General features: G+C 41.0%; 1 protein-coding gene across 1 annotated transcript in view; it reads left to right on the top strand.

Annotated features, from left to right (window-relative positions):
• Positions 1–9,898: 9,898 nt before the first annotated feature.
• The window catches only part of tsnare1 (T-SNARE Domain Containing 1), a 186,085-nt gene continuing 172,215 nt past the window's right edge, over positions 9,899–23,768 (top strand). The window contains exon 1 of the mRNA XM_029505222.1: positions 9,899–9,968. The gene's annotated coding sequence lies outside the window, so the exon portion shown is untranslated. The remainder of the gene's footprint in view (positions 9,969–23,768) is intronic.

The following is a 23,768-nucleotide window of genomic DNA, read 5'->3' as shown; positions in this document are numbered from 1 at the left end:
CCCAAAGACAGACAAAGCAGGATTTGGCTATAGAGGAAAAGCAAAAGCTACAAGATGTACTCTCTCACTGGCCCTGGAGTTGTCTGGTACCACCCACCCCCAGCTCCATGCAACCCTCCCACAAATGCACACACAAACACACATTAAGCATTAAAAAGTCAAATAGAAAGACATATCAAACTGATTAAGATGTGTGGGCTTGGTATATACTGTTCACAGATTTTACTCTGTGTGGTTGCTTTGCCAAATGTTACAATACAGACACAAACAACTGCTGGCTGGCTGAACAGTTATCAAGCCATCGTCTACTGCTCGTTATGTTTGCATATTGTCAATCTATTGCTCATTCATTTATATTTTCTCAACCAAGCTTCCAACTTGCAGCAACACATGAATGCACAATAAATAGCACAATTGGTTTTCAGCATACTTTGTAGATTCAAAAGCATTGGCATGAAATTATAAGGAATTTATCAAGGCCAAAAGGACACAATCAAGCTGCACCATCTCAATGACATCACCCACAGCGTCCTGAGGGCTGGTCTGACTCCACCTAACTCCTGCCTAATCCGAAAATGGGCAAAGAGGTGGAACATATGTGAGAAGCTGCGCTGTCGAGGCAAGCCAATTCTTAGGAAGCATACGGTCACCCACCTGTCACTCACAATGGCCAAACAATGGTAAAAATACAAAGAGGGACAACTGATATAAAGAGAGAGAGAAAATAAGGTAAAAAATATATTACATAAAAATATAACTTTAAATATGAATTTACAGTGCAGATTGAATAGTGCAAATGTGGAAGTGGAATTAAATAAACCATGTGTCATTTTACAGTTGTGAACTTGAGTGCTCTGGCTGCACACTGTTCATCAGAGTGACAGCCTGGGGGCAGGAACTGTCTCTGTGGTGGCCTCTGCAGCGCCTGCCTGAGGGGAGAAGTTTAAAGAGTTTGTGTCCAGGATGTGAGGGGTCTGCAGAAATGTTTGCTGCTCATTTCCTGATCCTAGACCTGTGCAGGTCCTGGACAGTGGGAAGATCAGCACCAATAATCAGACCTGATTATCAGTTGCAGTTTGACCCTGTCCTGTTTTGTGACTTATCCAAACTAGACAGTGATGGATGTACACAGGATAGACTGAATGATGGCATTGTAGAAGATGAACAGAAGCTCCTGTTGCAGATTGAACTCCCTGAGTTGCCTGAAGTACAACCTCTGCTGGGCCTTCCCCCGACAGTGTTTACCTCAAATCAAAAATGGATCCTAGGAATCTGAAGCGATCCACACTGTGTTGTTGAGGATGGTGAGTGGGGGTAGTTGTGGGGGGGGGACTTCTCTGAAATGCCATCGTCATCTCCACAGACTTGAGCAGGTTAAGCGCCAGATGATTCTGACTTCACCAGTGGACCAGCTGATATTCCTGTGTGTATGCACTCGTCACTGTCTTGAATCAGACCAATTGCAGTGGTGTTGGCCGCTCAATAACAGTCCTGGAATTTTAATCTTTAAAAAAATGTAATGACTGATTTGTCCATTGATCTGTCTTAAATAGTTTTGCAATGATTTTTGTTCAGTTTGTAAGGTCTGATCAGGGTGAATCCTTATGACTTTTGTGATCCCACATGTTTTCCAGATCAGCAATTAGTATGATGTTATTTTAGTAATTGTAATTTGTAGTGAGGTCCTAAAATAGAATGATAAGAAATGTGTTCACCTCAGAAAGAGAAAACAAGCATTCTCATCTCACTTGCTGCAGTAATTTTTGATTCTGTACAATAAGACATTCCCATCAGCCTCTGCTGTATTTTGTGTTCAGTCGAAATTAGATACACTAAATTCAGAGATCTATTGTAAACTAAGAGCCTGTTAATTCAGGGTCTCGTTAGTCAGAGGCTGCATTTAAAGAACAATGGAATCACAGTCACTGTGACTAGACTGTCCCATTTAGAAGACCGGCCTGCATCAACAAGCAGCCTACAAACATGTCTAATTTTCCTGGGAAATAAAGACTCCAATAGGTGGACAGGCCTGTCCAAATGATTCACAATGGTTATGAAAAGTGCACCCTAGGAATGAAATTAACATGGTGACAAAAAATTCCAACAAAGAGTCAGGGGACCAGACTGTTAATGCAAGCATTGGATTTTTGTTGTAATCTGGACCTTAAAAATGTAAACAACTTTAAGTGATGTCAAGGTCAATAGACATGTTACGACCCCTCTGACAGACTGGCTCAAATGAGGGTGCAACATATGAAAAAAAAGTAAAAACACAGTAACAAAAAAAAAAAAAAAAAAAGGACGGGGATCTCAGCGGAAATAAAAAAAAGAAGGAGAATCGCTGGGCCAACCATGCAGTGGGCCGTCGCACCCAGCTATCCCCTCTAAACTATCAAAAATAGAGAAAAAGGAAACTAAACCTAAATGATAAAAGAAAACCAAAAACGGATCTACTGAAGATCCCAAACCTAAAGCAAAATAACAAACAAGGTAACAAAAGAATCCCCAGCACAAATACCTGCAGGGAAAACCAAAAAAAAAAAATGTGTTCCTGAGCAGCGGCTCAGACGTGAAAGAGAGCAAGAGAGACCCCTTCCCTCTCCTTAAGTAGATCGGTTAATTGGGATTGCCATCAGGTGTGCCTGCAACAAAAGCAAAAGGTTAGGGAGACAGGGAGGAAATACCTTTGACACTGGCCCATTATGGGACCCCCAGTAACAAGACAACAGACGCACAGCTTTACAGTGCAGCGGTAGGTGGTAACAACTGTACCAGCAGAAAATCCTCTGTAGACCTCATCATCCAATGCTCTCGGTCTACATCTTCTTTGAAGTACCACACCTTCAACATCTGAGCTGGGACACAGCTAACGTCACATTAGGTGTGAGTTACAGCAATGCTTGCCTCTCTCTCACTCACCATAACTGAGGTGCCCTTCCCTCGCCTCTTAATTCCAACTGCTGTTGTCGAGCAGCTCAGGGATTGTGCTCCAGATTTACTGGGATGCTTCCATGTGTGAACGTGCATAAGTGTGCAGTTTTTACCAGGCACACATTGTCAGGGTACAGTGTAACTGCTCTGCATGAATAAAGATGAATAATAATAGTCAGTCCCCCCGTCCATCATGGTATTGTCTCATTCATCAATTTGTTGCTGATCACAACAGCAGCATTAAACCTAAATACCATAAGCAGATGCCAGGATAAAGACACAGATATGACCTAGCAGCTCAGCCAGTGATCTTCACCACCACTATATTTGGATCAATAGGAAGGGCGTTTCTATTCAACAAATCAACATGTTATTTTCTGTTGAAGAAATGTTGGATTTGCATATTTACTAGTGAAATGTTGATTTTTTTTTTTTTTTTTTTGCCAACTGCAGTTGAGTTCCTTTTCAGAGCCTTTACTTTGAAACATTGTAAAACTGAACATAGAAAAAGAAAGCATGTCGGTCATTTTATAAAATAATAACAACTGAAATCTCGTTGACTTTATCATACAATGGAATGAAAATGAACAAATGCGATAGCTCGTAGCCAATTTACATTGAAAATCCATTGAAACTCCTAATGCCAAGCAATTAGCATTAGCGGACTTACCTGATGCTTTTCTGGCACGTGTGAAACGACAACCAATACAGCAACCAAATATATCTCCCTTATGTAGATCTATGATACATAATAATCATAAATACACACAGTCAAACACTTTTCAAAGCTCAACAAAGAGATGCAAAGGACACATGTATCCACATGTACTATGGCATCTCCACTAGGACATACCTTGAGCAAATTAATACTTAAAACTGATATTTAAATGATAACAGAAATTACATATTGCAACTAAACAGCACTAGATAATCTTTTTTAATATGAACAATTATGTTGATTAATGAAGTGCGCTGTTACTACGTTTATTTATGGCAATAGAATGTGACTGTGAGTACTGGGTGAAAAGTTAAGTGCACTGAGATGCAACATATTCTTGTGCTTTTGCCGCCTTAAACTAAACTCAGATACAAAGCAGAGTGTGCGTTGTCATGAGCATTGTCACCCACTTGTCCAAAGCCTGTCACATCCCTGCTGCTCTGCTCCACTCAATGAATAGGCCTATAGTGCTTCATTCATTTCATAAAAAAGGCCATTATGAAACAAAACCTTGGCATTGATTACACTTGTCACAACAATGTCATCAGAAAGCCAATTTAGAAAGATATAATTGTAATTTCTAAGAGAAAGGGTTTATTTCAACCTATCACGTTGGCATATGTGTATAGCATTAAGAATGACTTACCTTTAACCCTTTAATGTCCTCACTAAGAAAAAAGCAATGGAAAATTATTTATGTCCATTTTCATTTCCTTGGGGCAATAACAACAACAAAATAAAAACATTTTTTAAAGTTTTTAAAATATAGGCCTCTACTGAACTGTTGAGCAATACATTTAAGGGTTACACAGACTGACAAGGTAAGACAAGACTCATTTCTTTACTTTCCCTTTCCAAAATATACACTGATCAGCTTCAGCATTAAAAGAAGTGAGTCATTTTAAGTTGTGGCTGATTTCAGGCAGGGTGGATATGACTGTAAAACACAGTGTATTTGCTCTCGCAGACAGCCTCAGTTCTCCTTGGAGCTCTTTGGGCGCCCTATGCAGAGCTGAACTGTGATAATGTCTGGAGCATCTGTCCTGTTAAATGTCCGTCTGCTCCCGTCTGTACTGCCACTCCCTGCCGCTGCTCCTCTCTGCTCATGTAATTAGTGTTTGGCATATGCTCCCATGATTTCCCCCACTCTTCTCTGAGGCATTTTAAGTGTGTGTGTAGAGATACACCACCGCTGTCATCTACGCAGGGTGCCCTCACACTCACATCAGTGTCAGATATGATATTTTTCTTTGGATCGGTGATGCTTTTAACTGTGGGCAGCAAAATAACTTTGTCCTTGGGACATGATATTACTTTGCCTTTGTCCTGTGGAGACTGTTCTACTTTTTCCCTGTTTTTCTTGTTAAGAGATGGGTACTGAAACTCTAAGAGGCAAGCCTCATGATCAGTGTTCTACCTGAATTGTATCTGATAACCATCAGAGGGCACTGGTTTTGAATAGAAGTCAGATTATATTTAAGTCAATGTGAAAATGGTCTTACTTCTTCATAGTTGATGTTTCCAATGGTCACATTTAGAGGAAAATAAGTGATAAAGTGAACAGCATGGCAGCATAGTGGTTAACTTTGTTACCCCACGATGAGAAGACCCAGATTCTGTTCAAGGACCTGTGAAGCGTTTGCATATTCTCAGTTTACTCCGCCCCCTCCCCATCATCCAAAGCACGCATGTTTACGTAGACTGGTGACTCTAAAATGCCCGTAGCTTTGTGAGTGGTTGCTCGTCGCTGTCTCTGTATGTTGGCCCTGCGATGGACCTTTCTCAAACCCCTGTGACCTGGAAACGCGTAAGCAGTAGAAAATGAATGAATGAATGATAGGCCATAAAGCGAGGGGATGCTTTGGGGAGTGGCTATTATGTGATAGTGGGACTGTACCATGAAATCAGGACAGAAAAGTGTGGGTCAGATCCTACCCTTACTCCCCCTTCACCTCCAAATATGCTTCTTCTGATTCCTAAAAGCCAAGGTGGCTGACAGACAGATCTAAAACTGGAGGCTTCAAAAAGACAGCTCACCAACAATGGCTGCCTTTGCAACCAGACTTAGTAATTTTGGACAGAGCTATGGTTGTAGGGCATTGTCCATCGTGATGATATCCAGTGAGCAGCTGTAGAAGAACTAAAGTAACAAAAAAAAAAAAAGTCTCTGTTATTAAGTTGCTTGAAGATAACCCACAACACTAAATTAAAGTCACAGGCTGAATGGGACTGAGAGTGTGAAGATTGAGTAAAGACAAGAGAATCCTCTGTCATCTGAGTCACTGACTGGCTGCGACCCAAAGACGTCATTAACGGCTCGATAACCAGATATATTAGTCTCACTGTGGACAGGACAGCTGGCCACAGTCGCTGGACATTTTCTCACCATGAACACCACACTGTTCAGGCAATGAGAGGCTATGAAGGGCACTTTGGTGTCAGCAAGGAAGAAATCTCTGTGGACACGACGCCATCGGAGAGATCCTAGTTTTTGGTTAAAGAAGCTTCAGTCTCACAACAAACCAGAATACCTGCCACATTTACAAGAAAGGGTTCAACAGCAGTCTGGGTCACAATGGTGAGTGGTGATGAAGTGATTTAATTTTATCTGGCCATGCTGTGGATCAGCCTGTAGGACATTTCAACTCTCATTTACATAGAATCACTTTCACATTCTGGAAAGATGAAGAGACTGTTGCCCATAGAGTCAGATCTATAATATACATAATAGAGTTATATATTATATAACTCTACTATCTGTACATTTGGTCCATGTTGTGCTGAGTGATAATTTCTAACCTGTGAAACTGACTACTTTTGTTAGGACCTCAAAATGCAGATCAGAGACTGGAGACAGAGGTTGGAGGAAGGAAGGAAGGAAGTCTATTGTCATTGTGGTTATTCAACAAAATTTAGTTTGGCACAGTTACGGGCTCTTGCCCTGCAATGTTAGCTGGGATCAGCTCCAGCACCCCCTGTGACCCTGATGGATAATCATTTGAAAATGACTGAATGAACACTTGTAGCAGAATTGAAGAAAAAAAAAAACAAAGTTGAGGATGTATGAGTATTAACAATACCCAAAAACAAAGGTGGTAGTGAAGTGGGCAAGATGTTTTCAGAGCAGGATGGTTTTGTGAGGGAACCAGAGTTGAATCCTGGAGATGTGAGGCGCTGATTAACCTGACCAAGAGCACAGGGAAGCTTAGAATGGCCACAGGAGCTCAACTCTGATAGTGGGTCATGAGGTCGGCATAGAATGCAACAGGAGGATAAATCCTGCAGCCAATGGAAAACAGAGGACAAACAGGTAGGCTGATAAGCCAGGAACTGTAGCCACACGAACAGAAACACAGAGAGGGACAGATCAGGAACTAACCACATGAGAGAGGGAAAGCAGGAGGGGAAACATGGAATAAAGGAGGGAAAAAAGGGTTTGAACAGCCCTCCCTGCTTATTTATTGCTCTGCTGCCTGGACTCTTATGGATAGTTCAGATCCCTTTACTCTAAAAATCATTTTGGCATAAACTTAACTTGCCTGAATTAGCTTTGTTTCTTGTGTCACTGGTAATTATTTAATGCTACCATGAAGAGAAATATTTTTTTGCAAATATTAATTCACTACAAAACTTTATGTAACTATCCAAACCCTTGATCTGGTACAACTTTTCCAAATAAGGGGTTATGTTGCCTCACAGTAAGAAGCGTATGGGTTCGATTTGTGGGCTTTAGGCCTTTCTCTGTGGAGCTTGCATGTTTTCTGAGTACTCTGGTTTCCTTCCACAGTCCAAACGCATGTATGGCTGGGTCGATTGGTGAGTATGAGTGGCTGTTCTTTCCTGTCTGTCTCTATATGTTGTCGAGCTGGTCGGTTAGGCTTAGGGTTCAGACACCTGGGTTACTGATTTGAACCTTCGTACTGAGGAATGAATTACAAGTCTGAGGTCTCCATTAACCCAGATCCTATGAGTTCGCCGGTTGGCTGCTGCTAAGTACACAATGCGAGTTGGCGGACTCAGATGATGTGGTTCGCTGACTTCACTCCAGTCAATGAATTTAAGATAAAATAAATAGGGGGGGGGGCACAACACTGACTCTAATGATTCAAATGAAACTGGTGACCTGTCCAGAATGTACCTCACCCTCATGTACAACTTTGACTGGGATTGGCTCCAGCATCTCCCATGACCCTTACAGATAAGCAATACAAAATGAGAGAGTGAGAGAGAGAGAGAATCACAATTTGTAAGGTCCTTTCAGATTATGAGCACTTACCAACATGGCCCACACCCGGCAATATTTCTGTTCTCTATTTTTGCAGCAGCAGGACTCCGACTCCCAGCTGCCTTATCTCCTGCCAGTCTGCACACTACAAGCTGCTGTATAATTTATTCATGTAGCCCAGCAGAGTCAGTTTTAGTTTGAAATGTGGAGCTTTGTTGCCAATATGATGTGATTAATGCAGCAGTTTATCAAGATTTATCTTGGTTATGGACTTCTGCTTTATGACTGTAACAGAAATTGTGTCACTGTATGCATCTGCTGCCAACCAGGCGTGGCTCCATGGAGAACGTTCACAGGAAGCTGAGAGGGAGCAGCTCAGATTTGGTGTGAGAATAGTGAGGTAGTGTCCAGCTGGGTCCCTCTTGGTTTTAAGCTCCAGCACAAGATGCCTATCCAACCTGGCCTTAGCATATGTTCAAAGCCACTCTTTACCTGTAATATGTGTTCAGGAAAATCACTCTTGTCTAATGTGCAAGAATCACAATGGCAGATGTCCGTCACCAAGAAGCAGCAGTGAACGCCATGCTCTTCTTGGAGAGGAGGGTATTTGATCCAGCCTCAGAGAGAGCACATTTGGTCATTTGCATCTCATAGCACCCTGTTATAGTCTGTTGTTTTATGACTATTGATTTGTTACTTGTCTCCTGAGGGACTGCAGCTGAAAATCAACCATATGGCTGATGTAATGAAGGACATTATGGCCCAGTGTCAAAAATAAAGCTATTGTCACATGTGTTGGATGCATGATATACCTGAACAATTTCAGGACATATTAACAGTCAGACGTTCAGAATACCTTTGAAATAGTATTCCACATCAAACCTTGCATATGTGCATATATATTTAAAATATGAATTCATTCATTTTCTACCGCTTATTGGTTTCCAGGTTGTGGGGGGTGCTGGAGCCAATCCCAGCTGATATTCGGTGAGGGTGGGATACACACTGGACATTTTGCCAGTCCATTGCAGGGCCAACATACAGAGACAGACAGAAACAAACAACCACTCGCACTCACCTACAGACCTACAGACAATTTAGAGTCACCAATCAAACCAACAACAGCACTAACCACTATGCCGCTTAATATAAACCTAAATCTAAACCAAGTTATATTTTAATACAGTATTGTGGCTGTCATATAAAATATTCTCATGATATATGATTTTTTTTTTATGTCTATGAGTCGACTAAAACAACATAAATATTATTATATAATATGCTAATATAAGAATCATATCAGCTTATTTATATTTTTCCTGTTGATCTCTGGTCTTTTGAATGCCTATTGAATTAGCAGAAATGTATAAACCTATGGGCTAGACATATATGTCAAAATATATTAAATGTTTTTTGATATAGGATCCATGCATAATTCATGTATATTTATATATGTGTGTGAATAAAATTTTACATATGCATGAGTAATATGTGTGCCTTTATTGAAGTTATACATAAATATGAATTCAATAAATAGACATATAATTCCATATGTAAAATGTTATTTGTATTTGTTTTGCTTTAAAAATAATATATATATATATATATAAATAAATATATGGGAACTGAAAAATATATTTTTTTATATTTTTTCTTCATATTTCATTACATAATTATTGCTACTGAATTCTGTCATATATATATTGTCATCTGATTGTTATGACTGATTGAACATCAAATTATAAATATTCATAATAATTTTGCTGTTGATCCAAATGTTTGGTGTGGCTCTCCTTAGCTGCTTATGTTATGGCTTTCATGTAAATAACATTCAAATATCACAAAATGAAATAAAACACATCATATACACATATACACACTGCACACAAAGACACACTACAATCTATTCAGGAGTGAAATTCCCTGTTATGCTGTGGACTACATATCCCAGCAATCTTTGCCTCACGCTCTTCTGGTCATATGACCAGGCAGTAGGAGCAGGTGGTTTGTGGTCATATGATGATGTTAGCCGAGGCTGAGGAGCAGCACCATCTGAGCTGAATCACATCCCATTTTCACTCCCTACGTTGAAAGGTAAAGCTGGAGAAATTTTTCCTTTTCTCCATTTGTTTTTCTGCCTTTGACAAATGTTGCTGCCTCACACAGACACTGAAGAGGAGGAGAGGGGTGGAGGCTGGGAGGCAGGGATAAGGGGGATGGGTAGGCCATCAGGGAAGCTTCACCGTTGCTTTCAGTTGGAAAACAAGGAAGCACAGATGTTTACACTGTGAAAATCTTCATGTGTTGTAAATACATTGAGCCTGAGGTTGTGCGTGAGGATTGTGCATCTATGGATGGATGGCAAATTGTTGATAACATGCAGAGATCTGTTGCAGAAGAGTGTTGGATTCATGTGTGTTACAAGTAGTTTCTCCTGAATAGAAGCTAAGCTCCTGAAAAGAGCTATTAAGCTGTTCTTCTGCCAGATGATAAACATGGATAAATAGTTGCTGTCTTCCTCCTACTCTCATTTCTGATCCTCTCTCCTTCAGAAGCGAGCTTTGTGTGTAGCATTTTCTGATGAAGTTTGGTATGTCTTTCACCACTCAGGCCATTTTTTTGCATTCAAATGTTGTAAAATAAGGGCAGGTAAGGTTTCTACTGACAGCTATGATGTATAGGTGGACACCTTTTATAAATATATTTTTATTTGTGTGGGTGTATATGTGTGTGTGTGTGTGTGTGTGTGTGTGTGTGTGCGCGTGCTGCACTGCTCCTGGTGGTAAACTCGTCATTTCAGATCACTGATGGTGCTGTTTGACTTTCTGTGATTATCTCTGTGGGTTTCTGTGGTTTAAATCAGACTGAACTCACAGTCAGTTAGTTAAGCATTCCTTTTTCACTATTTTCTAAATCACTCGGGTGATTCCTTCGCTCTGCTAACTTGTCTTAGCAATTAGCAATGACCACTATCTCCTTCTTTCTCTCCTCTTTGTCCTTCTCCCTCTTCTGCTCTGTGTGCTTCATGTTCAGTTCCTCCTCTGCCTCATTTAGTGAAAATGGTTACATGTCATAAATGCAGGTTGTTGATAGATATGGAGGAAGAGTTAATGAGTCGGAGTAGTGGCTCCGCACCATAGCTTGTCCATCTTATTCTACTAGTGTAGCTAGCCGGTCCCCAGTAGTAGGTGTGGGCTGACCTACAGCAGCTCCTACAGAAACTCAGAGAGTTACTCCCCTCCAGCGGCTCCTGATCAGCCAGGATCTAGTCAGGGCGGCTGGGTGACTGTCCGAGACAAATGGCTTAGCCGTAGGCAGCAGCCACCGGCTCACCACCAACCGTTCACGCTTTCCAACAGGTTCTCCCCACTCAGCGACACACCTACTGAGAAACTAGCTCTGGTTATTGGCAAATCTGTTCTGAGGAATATGAAGTTAACGACATTAGCAGCCATAGTTAAGTGCGTCCCTGAGGCCAGAGTGGTCGACATCCAGTCTTATCTGAAACTGCTGGTTAAGGAGAAGCGTAAATATGGTAAAGTGGTAATTCACGTCAGCAGCAACGACACCTGACTATGACAGGCGTAGGCCACGATTCATGTAGAACCGGTGTGTAATTTTGCTAAAACGATGTTGGACACCGTCGTTTTCTCTGGACCGCTGACCAATCTGACCAGTGATGACATGCATATATGAGTGTTGTCATTTAAATGCTGGTTGTTTAGGTGGTGTCCCGAAAACCATGTGGCCTACATAGATAACTGGAAAACTACATTTTAAGCCTTATTCACAGCTGTGCTACTTCCCTATACTTACAGCTATAGACCATTTAAAATGTTGACAAAAGTCTTTTCTATTCATCGCAAGTTTCAGCTGTGTACACGTAATGAGTGTGTATTACACAGACTGCTCAGAGTCAGAGTGGTGTGTAGTTTTGCTAGAGTTGCTGAGGTGAAAATTATCTGGAAAAAAATATGAATAAATCATCCTCACAGGCCAATAGTTGGAGCTAGCCACATTTTTTCAAAGTAGTAGAGATTCTTGCCCTGTTTCAGACCATGTGTCTACTTTAACAGTGAGTCAAACAGAATTTGATCTGTGAGCCTCTGAAGGACATGTCCACCATCTCTTTCTCCAATTCACTCCAATCCAGTTTCGCAGGAGAAAAGCCAAACTTTCTGTTTTTCACATCGTTGTCTTGTCCACATTTTGGACTCTAGAAACACCAAAGACCATCCACTGCTTCAGGAACTTGTTGTAGCAGTCACTGTCTGCTCAGTTCTCTGGTAGGAGTTACCTTTTTGTCTCAGGGCTTTGACACAGCAACCCTGGAGCTACAGGTGACAGCTGCAGGTGTGAGGCAATGACTTCAAGACAGACTGCTGTGATATTAGAGCAGCTGATCAACGGACATGGACACACACACACAGACGTATAAAGACAGATATATACACCCACATATTCACACATGAACACACTAACACACCGACTGACATACACAGACATATACAAACATATATTCACACAGACACACACACAAATCACAGTTTTTCACTATGATCATACATGACTTTTGGAAAGAAGTGACAAACACAGGGAAAAAATGGGTTAGACTTCATGTTGTTTGCTTTGTTCATTACCGTGGAACACACACAGACAAAGAGACGATTAAATTCCACAGATGCTGTGAGGACTTACTGCTTTCTCATAAATGGCTCCAGATGGAGGGCTTCAGCTCGCCAAAAATTGGCTTGTTTTGGACTCTCTGTCTCCACTCTAAGGCAGTTGTCCCTGCAACCCTGGAGCTTCAGGGGATAACTGAAGCTACAGGTGTGTCTGTGTGTGTGCTGCAGGTGGAGAATCTTAAATTAGAGTAGTTTATCAGAGTACTTGAACACACACAACAGTGATGAAATTGACCAATTAATATTTCCCTACAACCCTCTTCTCTCTGAGCACTACTTAAGAACATTTGATTTTACAATAAATGGCTGCAAAGCATTTGGGAATAAACTCAGCTATCACAGATGTTTATCTGAAAATGCTGGAGTGAAATTCAAGGAGAACATTGAGACATTTGCTAAACTGCCATGTCTAAAGTCAATAGAGGACTTCTCCCTACACAGATTGATGACCTTGTGAATAAAACTATGGCCTTAATGTGTTTAAACCCTGATTCTGTGGCCTCTGAAAAAGAAAGTAATGAAACAGAGGAGGCTGGAATCTTGTTGTAGCCCTCAAATTTGTGCCTTAAAGCAAATGTCAAGAAAATTGTAAAGGAAGTGGCCGTCCAGTATTGCAGATGAATTCTGCTTGGCTGGAAAGAAAGCTTGAAAACGTATAAAAAGGCTCTTTGCATTGCCAGAAGCTCCTACTATTCAGTGTTGATACAAGAAAAGCAGAACAATTGTTTAAAACAGAAGACTAAAAGGTTACCAATGGAGGTAGTGTGAAAGTAATGGCCACCATTTGGAGGTAGAAAGAGGGGAATGGGCACTTATCTGACAAGAGGGGCATGTCAGAACGCCACCCTCTGCCGCTGTTAGTTGGCTCCCCCTCACTCTGCCACCTCGTGCTGCTCCAGCTGACGTCCGTAGTGGGGCTGTCAAACACAAGGCACAACACGAGTCTCTGGCCACACACAGTCAGTCCCCTCCTAATACCTGGCCCCATGGCCGGCCTCAGTGTGTCTCACGCTCTTCCTCGGTGAAAACAGGGCCCCATTATGAGAACAATCCCAGGTTTCTCTTCAGTTCTGTTGCCAAACTGACAGAGTCAGAGCTCAGTGAACGCATTGATTCCTTTAGCTCTTAGCAGCGATGATTTTATGAGCCTTTTTACGAAATCTTAGCAATCAGAACAAAAATTCTACAGCTTTTACCTACAACTGCCAGCAGTCCACCAACAAATGCAACAGTTTCTTAATCAAATTTAAATCTCACTGAGCTAGTTTCTAAAGTCTCATCATCTAAACCATCAACTTGTCTTTTAGACCTGATACCTACCAGACTACTTAAAGGTGTTTCTCCACTAATTAACCTGTATATTCTGGAATTATTGTGAGTTTATCTCCAGGTTATGTACCAAAGCCTTTCAAGATTGCTGTTATTAAACCTCTCCTCAAAACACCTAATCTTGAGCCTGACGTATTGACTAATTATAGACCCATATCTAACCTCAATTTAATCTCCAAAATTCTTGAAAAGCAGTTGCAATACAAACATCTGGATAGGAAAGGTTTGTTTGAAGAGTTTCAGTCTAGTTTTAGAGTAAATCATAGCACATGAAGAGGACTGGTAAACGTTACCAATGACATTCTAATGCCTTCAAACAACGGATTGGCCTCCACACTTGTCCTGTTGGGGCAGCACGGTGGTGTCATGTTTAGCACTGTATCCCCCCAATAATTGATAAGTATAACTGGAAGAAAGTTGCGGGTTTGGTTCCCAGTGTTAGTACTCTGGTTTCCTCCCACTGTCCAAAGATATGGATATCTAGGTTAACTGGTGACTCTGAAGTGTCTGTGTCTAAGTGTTGTTGTTGTCTGTAAGTTGCCTTTCTCTGTGTGTTGGCCCTGTGATGGACTTGCTCAGAGTGAGCTGGGGTTGGCTCCAGCAACCCCAGCGACCTGGAAATGGACAAGCAGTAGAAGATGGATGGACTTCTCCTGTAAGATCTCAGTGCGGCTTTTTAATATGCTGTTACAAAGGCTGAAATGTGAAATTGGGATCAAAGGAGCCGCACTAAGCTGGTTCAAATCATACTTATCAGCTACTTTGGTCATGTTAACAATGACTCTTCCTCAAGCACTTTAGTTAATTGTGGAGTTCCACAGGGTTTCCCTTAGGCAATGGTATCCAGAAGCACAGCATCAATTTTCATGCAGATGCAAATTTTTATGCAGATGATACTGAGTTATCAAACTATGAAACTAATCAGCTAATCAGACTTCAGGCATGTCTTACAGACATTAGTTCCACTCTTAGGATCCTTGCAGTCATTTTTTATCAGGACATGTTCTTTGTCTCTCATATGAAACAAGTCTGTCGACACTACTAATTTAGTAGTCTACATGTGACAGTCAGTAGTAATTCATTACTATCAGGATGTCCCAGCAATTCTCTGAAAAGCTTTTAGCTGATTCAGAATGCTGCTGCTTTTGCAGCCAGGCAGTGAGGCTAAACTCTTTAGGACCCACAAGGCAGAAAAAAAAAAAAAAAAACTCTGGAATGTTCAATACAACCAAGAAGTTTAATTAAAAATATAATCCAGAAGGCAAAATCAAAATCACTGCACAGGCCAGGGGCACAAGAAAGTAATAAACATAAAACCACTGCAAAGCCTGGAAAACAGAAATCAGCAATATAAAGGTAACAACAAAAAACCACTGCAGAGCAGGGAAAGCACTTCAACAGTCCAACAGTTCAGCAAAAAACAAACCAAAAACCACTGCAGGGAAGCAGGGAGATGAGAGTAAAACACAAAAAGTATCAGCTGAAAATCACTCTGAGCAGGAAACAACTAGGGACATAGGTAGCACAAAGAAGACAGGGAAAGCCAGAAGGTCAGGACTGGAATGCAGGGACACAAGGCGAGAAGGCAATACGACAGTCTGGCAGAGAACAAAGAGTGATGAGGGGTATATATACAGAGAGGGAGCTGAGTAGACAAGGGACAGGTGCAGGGCATGAGGAAAACGAGGAGGTGATAGCACAGGGGAACACGTGTGCTGGGAAGCAACAAGAGACAAGTCAGGAAGTACTACAAAATAAAACAGGAAACACCACTGAAAGAAAACAGAGGGATTCTAACAGCTGCGCAAATATTAACAGGAACTACAAAAAAAGGTCACATTTCTCCTGTGTTAGCTTCTCTTCATTGGCTCCCAGTGAAATTCAGAATAGAATTCAAAATCCGTCTCCTAACATATAAAGCTCTCAATGGCCAAGCGCCATCATATCTCAGAGAGCTCATAGTTCCTTACTGTCCTAGTAGGTCACTTCCTTATCTGGATGTAGGTTTACTTGTGGTTCCTAGAGTCTCCAAGAGTAAATCTGGAGGCAGATCTTTCAGTTATCAGGATCCTCTTCCATGGAACCAACTTCTAGTATCGGTCTGGAAGGTGGACTCGGTTGCAAATTTCAAGATATAAGCCTAGACTGCTCTATGATTTGCAGCGTAAGATGATGCAATAGGTGAAATGTTTTGGAAAAGCCCTTTGGGTTTGCACTCAGCAGTAGTTCAATAGCAACATGTTGGGCAGGTGACAGATCTGTATGATGTAGAGTGACAGTGTTGTGTCTTTACCACTCCCTTTGTTTGCTTAAGAGTTTTCCTGATTAAAGGCAGTTTTTTTCTCTCCAGTGTCATTCAATGCTGCTAACTAAAGCAACTGTTAGGTGTCTCTCCACAATACAGTCAAACAGACCAGTGTTGCCAGGTCTGCTTGATTAAAGGCATTTTTTTTTCTCTCCAGTGTCATTCAATGCTGCTAACTAAAGCAACTGTTAGGTGTCTCTCCACAATACAGTCAAACAGACCAGTGTTGCCAGGTCTGCTTGTTATAAACGACTCTGGTCTTGTTGTTGTTCTGTAAAGGTTAATGATTTGAATCTTCCTACTGAATCATAAACCACAAGTCTGAGGTGTCTACTAACCCAGATCCTGAGTCCTCTGGTTGGCTGCTGTTCATTACACAAGGGGAGTCGGCAGACTCACCAGAAACAGTTCTGAATCAGATGATTCAGGTGCAGCGGTTCATGTCAATGATGAATGATGACGTCTGTGAGTAGTATTGGTCATGTGATCAGGTGCTGTACTCCATTCACACTGTGACGACTTCAGTCATGCTTCTCTTGATGGATATTAGTTCTTTTCTGACACTGTGTTAGTTAGTTTTGTGTTCATTTGCCAGTGTTGGTTAGATACAGCTGTTTCGAATGATTTGGTTGTGGAGCCTGTTTGAAAGGGGAAGAATTAGCCTGTAAAACTGCTGATCAGAGGCTAGTTAGCACGAGAGAAGTTGCCTGGTGAGTGTCTCCATGGTGACAGTTGTCTCCTGCAGTGGTTCTGCATGCCCACATATGCATGAACGCACGCCTGTCTCTGCTGTGACTGTCGCACATGAATGAATCTGGTGGACCGCGCTCTCTTTTGTATTCTTCAGAATATGTCTTGCTTTCCTTCAGTGTGGATGACAGCTGCTATCAGCAGCCTACAGCTCCTCACACCCACTTCATATGTCAGCCTTCTATTTACACTCTATTCTACTATCCCAAATGGCAAAAAGAAAAAAAAAGCATGTAAAGGAAAGCAAAAAAAAATCTATGCTGCATAGCACAGCAGTTTACAGCAATATTACTGTATATTCAACAAATGCTTTCTGGTGACATCTCTATAAGTTCAATTTTAATTGTGTTTCCGTACTCACTGTAGGTGTACATTTTCATGTACCAGTGATATCAATAATAAATATCTGACTTTTTGTGGCGGTGGTTGTCCTTGGAATGTGTGTGTGGAGAAAATATAATGCACAGACATATCACTGAGCCTATGTAATGAGTGACTGGGTGGTGACTATATTAGCATCTGAGCTAGCTCAGGAAGTATGGGCTTTAGTCATGGAGATGTTGTTTGTAGTTAACATGGATTTTCCTGTAATATTCCTGTTGAGTCTGAATACAGAGTGTTTCTGAGGCCTACAAGTGTCAGCGTTCACATCATTCTTATGAGACAGGCAACATCTGCTCCAAACCAGAGCTCCAAACTACAGTTCACCACTGTCAAACAAACAAACAAAAAAAGTTACATTCCCAAATAGTATAAATATATTAAAATAGTATAATACATTATGGGGGCAATTTTCTAAATACCCAGAGACACCAATTACCTCTAAAGTGGTGGTTGCTCTCTAACTCTCCTAACAAACAACTGGTCATCAACCTATAATGACCAATGACCCTCATCCTGGGATGCTCAAATCTCCCCAGCCACAGCAATTAAGGAACATTGCCTGTCTCACATTAATTTGAGAACAGGACACTTGAGGTAAAGTGAGGTCACTGTTGCTCATCGGTGTGGCTGCACAGTGTTGAACTATCCGCAGCCATGCACTCAGACAATCAGCCCTGTCAGCAGAACATGAGAACCACAGACTTCTTTGTGTATGATGTTTACGTATGGCTCCCATTCAGAGCTGCCATCTGTCGTGGTGTTTGTACAAATAAATGAACATCGTTTGGCAGTCACTGTCATGCTGTGTCGATCGTTTGTTTTTACTTGGTATTGTGTGATTATTTCAACAGTGACAACACTAAAAACAACTCGTGTATCATGACCCAAGCGCAAATGTCTAAGTAGACGAATCTTCATGACAACACTGCATATTTGTTTACAGAGGCAGACTCTCACATCCAGTAAGTGAACCTGTATTTAAGCTATTCTGGCATTTTCTTTCCACATTTCCACATGATAATCAGATGAATTATTTTTCTTTTTTTGTGCTTGTAAAAAGATATGTCTTTATGTTTTAAATCTGTAATTATTTCATTTAATGTGCATAACCACATTGATTGTGTGTTAGGCTCTTGTGAATCCCCAAAACTGACTCACTGTGCCTGAATGCATCTCCTAATTTGGTGCTTCCACTAAACAGACTGTGTAAACACTGTGTTCTTCAGAGTGAGATCTAAGGTGGGATGTGAGATTGACGTTTGGGTTTGTGCCACACTGGCAGTTTAATATGGTGCATTAAGTGAAGGAAGCTGACCCTCAAAGAAAGCCTTACCTGTTGCCACAAGCTTTACCTGAGAAAGCCATGATTTGCTTGAAAAGAGCATTTTTGCTATGGTGCTTTATGTTTCTATATCTGTATATATCTAATATATTCATCATCTCTCTCTTTCTCTCAATACACACACCCACATACATATCATGGAGGTGTACAATGATTATATATATATATATATATATATATATATATATATATATGTATGTATGTATGTATATGTGTGTGTGTGTGTGTGTGCGTGTGTACAATAATGTGCAAAAGTTCTAGGCAGTTAGCAGTTAGCATGCTTTCAAAAATAATATATATATATATGCTTACTAGAGCATGAACTTGCTGGACAGTCCATGAGCTTTTGCTCTAAGACCTCAGACTATAATATCTACTGTGAAAAAGTATTTGCCCCCTTCCTGGTTTCTTACTTTTTTGCACGTGGGACAAAGATAACCCAAGTAAATATAATGTAATTATTTCTTTTGTTAAGAGAAAAATACTATCCAACCTACATGATCCTGTGTGAAAAAGTAATTGCCCCCCTTGTTAAATGATGAGGTAACTGTGATTAATCATATTATTGTGGAAAGCTGAGTTCAGTTTCATAGCCACACCCAGACCTGATTGCTGCCAGACCTTTCAAATCAAGAGATCACTTAAATAGAACCTGTTTGACAAGGTGAAGTAGGCCATATTGAACCAAAGACATCATGCTGCAATTCAAAGAAATTCAGACGCAGATAAGAGGAAAAGTAATTGACATGTCTCAGTCTGGAAAAAGTTACAAAGCCATTTCTAAATCTTTGGGACTCCAGCAAACCACGGTGAGAGCTATTATCCACAAATGGAGAAAGCATGGTACAGTGGAGAACCTTCCCAGGAGTGGCTGGCCTACAAAAATTACCCCAAGAGCACAGCAATGACTGATCCAAGAGGTCACAAAGGAACCCAGAACAACACCTAAACAACTGCAGGCCTCACTTCCCTTAGTAAAGGTCAGAGTTCACGACTCAACCATAAGAAAGAGACGAGACGTTCCAAGGTGAAAGCCACTGCTGACAAAAAGGAAAACGTCTCACTTTTGCCAAAAAAACATCTTGATGATCCCCAAAGCTTTTGGGAAAATATTCCATGGACTGATGAAACAAAAGTTGAAGTTTTTGGAAGGAGAGCATCCCATTACATCTGGCATAAAATGAACATGCCAACAGTGAAATGTGGTGGTAGTGTCATGGTTTGGGGTGGCTTTGCTGTGATTGAAAGAACCATGATGTGACGAAAGGCCTGTTACTGAGGAGAGACAGCACATGGCACTTAGTAAAACACACGCTAAAACGTGTGTGTGGTTCAATTAACTACGTGTTGGTCCAGAGGGAGGGGCTTGGTAGTTAAAAGGCTCTGACCATTAAGGCTCAGAGTCAGTCTCGGGGTTGCTGCCAAACAGAGCAGGATAATATTGTTTTTTGTTTTTTTTTCCTCCCAAACCCTTTCATTTGTTGTATGTCTTAGTTTCTTATTTTCACTTTCTTTTTTTGTAAATGAAACAGCGACTCCAGCCATCCCTTCTCCCTTAACATGAATGTGAATGTCCGGCCATCAGTTGGTGACCTCAAGCTGAAGCACACTTGGGTTCTGCAGCAGCACAATGATCCAAAGCACACCAGCAAGTCCACTTCTGAATGGATTAAAAAAACAAAATGAAGTTTTTGTAGTTGCCCAAAGTCCAGACCTGAACCCAATTGAGATGCTGTGGCATGACTGTAGAAAGGCGGTTCATGCTTGGAAACCCTCCAATGTGGCTGGTTTTAACCCTGATTTCTAACCCTAACAATTCTGCAAAGAAGAGTGGGCCAAAATTCGTCCACAGTGATGTGAAAGACTCATTGCCAGTTATTGCAAATGCTTGACTGCAGTTGTTGCTGCAAAGGGTGGTTCAACCAGTTATTAGGTTTAGGGGGCAATTATTTTTCACATGGGCCATGTAGGTTCAGATGGCTTTTTCCCTTAATAAATAGAACCTGCTCTTAAAACTGCTTTCTTTTTTTTTTTTTTTGCTCACTTGTTATCTTTAGAAACTTGTATTTAAGTTAGCTTGATCGGAAAAGAGTGACAAAGATTCAAAAAAAGTAGGAAATCAGTAAGGGGGCAAATACATTTTCACAGCACTGTATGTGGTAGAGAAAACATCTCATCAGCAGATTGCCAACAAGTCTGTAGCAAATTCATTTGAAGCAAAAGATAAACCCTTTTCATTACAGCGATCTCACGGCCTGTCCTGCAGCACCAGGTACTCGTTATTATGCTGTCTGCTATGTACAACACTGCAATATGATAGGATTTAATCAACTTTGTAGCCCCGAGCAAGGCTGCACACCTTTAGTCTTGTTATGACACAAACAGTGCTATTAGGATGCAAACATTTTCCTACTGCCGGTTTGAAAATGATGGCGAGGACAGAAGTCGTGGTGTAATAGCTTAACTAAGTGACTTGAATGCTTGATGGCCACCAGTGAGGACAAGAAGGGAAGGCAAAGGAGCCTTTCTCTGGATTTAATTTGTGGATTCAGGGAGACAAGAGTCCTTGCTGTCAAAGATAACAAGGCTGGGTTCTTTGATGTGTGAATATTGGCTGGACAGAGGTTTAGACATCATTAGAATAATCAGTCCTGATGTGGACAAAGATGCATGACAATACAGGGGAGACCTCCTGATGGCTGATAGTGAACTAATTAAGATGCTGCTGGCGTACCGCTCTCTCTTTTTGACAATATAGACATACTCAGATCCAACCTCTGCCTTGGAGTTTAATTTTAATATGCTCATTGTTGAAGTCTGATATCATTAAACATCCTATATCTTTATTTTTCGTGCATGGGTTGCGCTCTGTTGTGATACAGCACTGTTGGGCGGTTTTATATTTGTGTATTCCCTGTTAAGCTTTTGCGAAAAGTTCAGCTCCAGCTTATTCCTGCTGGATTGTATTCAGCAAATTTGAGGTTTTATCGTATTCCGTTTCTCATCCTGCTGTCTGCCAAATTTGAAACCCCATTGATCATATCAGAATGGTTAAATAATTGATTGTTACTGGTTATTAACCTCCCAGAACTTTGGACCTGCTCGCCAGCTACGGAGAACTGCCTGTAATCAGTCACAAATGGCAGCTGCTAATGAAATTAGTTCCTGGTTCTGCCTCACAACTTTGTTTGTCTCACAAAGTATTGGCAAGGGCATAGAGATGCCATGGTTTTCTTTCCCTAGAGAATGGAGTGATAGAACAACAGAATGCAGATAATGAGCTGCTCGGTCTGTGTTGTCTCTCTGTAATTACTCATGTGTCTGACCAAAATATAAAGATTAGCACATGAAAAGTTCAACTTGCTAAAGTTTATTTAATGTCCCTCGAGTCACAAGTTTTAGGATGTACTTCAGATTCTTGAAGGCCCTTTTCATAATTTTCTACCTCCATTTACATTTTCAAGGCAGCAGATAATTGGTAATAAACCAATTTGGTTTGGTTTGTAATTTGGCTGTCCTCCATCTTTTCTTGTTTGTTTAGTTTTTTGAAACCAGATCAAATCATATATGAAGGTGGAGGTGAAACTGAGGAGGAGTGAGGAAAGTTTTTGGACATCATCAGATAGGGTCATGCCTACAAAAATCAGGATTTGACTTGAAGAGGTCCAGAAATACTCTAGGTTTTGACCTCATCTTGTATTCCTCAGACAGTTGTCCTGACATGACTGCCACAGCTATTTCAGAGAAAACATTTAGGAATATATCTAGTCCACCCCAGTGGCACATGAGAAGATTAGGGTTTTCATACCTTTACATCCAGCAGATACTCATAACAGAAAAATGTTGAGCTAGTCTCTGATCAACCAGCCCAATAGCAGAGGTTTGATATTTCTGACCTTGCAGAGTCGATATAGCTGAACAAACTCTTTATTTGTTTACTCATCAAACAAACACAGAGCAGCATCTGAATCAGAAACAGAATCAGATCAGAAGCAGCAGCTGTATGGATCCATCCACAGGATTGTTAGCTCAGCCCCTAAAGGAAATGTCTGGCCCTTTAGCTGCTGAATCCTCGAGCTAACCTCCGACTTCATTTGATTATCATCACATTAATGTAGTTTAAAGAGTCTTCAGGTAGAGAGGCTAGACAACATGTAGGATCAGAGGTAGGCTTATATACACTGAGTTACCTGTCAACTGTAAATCTGTGTGCCTGCCAGATTTTTCCGCTAAATGCAAACTTACTTCTCCCTCCCTCTGCTCTGTTTGCCTTGTGGATTCCATGTTAGTGGCTTTTTGGTTATTGCAGTTTTGCTTTTTCTTAGTTTGTGTCCAATCCAGCTCAACTGTCTCCTTATCAGCTTTGTCTCTATTAGCGCATGTTTTTTGCGTTCCCACAGGTTGGTGTTGCTGGTATTGAGGACGTGTCTTAGCTAGTGGTGGTTGAAAGTCTGCAGTTTATTGGTGATGTTATTGGTGATCTTCCAGGTTTCTGATTCATACATCAGTACGGATTTGATGTTGGAGTTGAAGATTTTGAACTTGGTATTGAGTGAGATGTTTTTGTTTTTTGTTTTTTTTCCAGATCCTATTCAATATGTTGAATGTTCTTGTTTCGCATTCTTGACTTCGCATCTTCCTCTGTCCCACCATCCACACCAATCACACTTCCCAGATATGTAAATTTGTTGACCTCTTCCAGTGTCTGGTCCCCAATGTTTATCGGACTCATGTTTTTGTTGTTAATCTGCATAATTTTAAGCCCCACTCCATCTGCTGTGGCTTCTAGCAGTTCGGATTTCTCTTGCATCTGCTGGTGGCTATGTATTTGCTTCATGGTCCAGTCAATGCATAAGAGGAAAAGGAAAGGGGAAAGCAGGCAGCCCTGTTTCACCCCAGTGAGCGCCATGAATGTTTCTCGTGCCTGTCCCTGGTGGAGCACTTGGCATTGCATGACCTGATACATGTACAATGTTTTGTGAAGTGATCACAGAGTCCAGGTTTCTTCCCTACACGTTTCCTTAAGTTGTTTAAAGCTATTCAAGCATGTTTTCTTTCTGCCTTCTAGGTTCTATATTAGTACAGTAATAGTCTCAAAG

The sequence above is a fragment of the Echeneis naucrates genome, chromosome 6 (assembly GCF_900963305.1).
Source record: "Echeneis naucrates chromosome 6, fEcheNa1.1, whole genome shotgun sequence".
In the NCBI taxonomy this organism is placed as follows: Eukaryota; Metazoa; Chordata; class Actinopteri; order Carangiformes; family Echeneidae; genus Echeneis; species Echeneis naucrates.
Note: the sequence above shows the minus strand (reverse complement) of the source record. Positions and strands in the feature narration are given on the sequence as shown.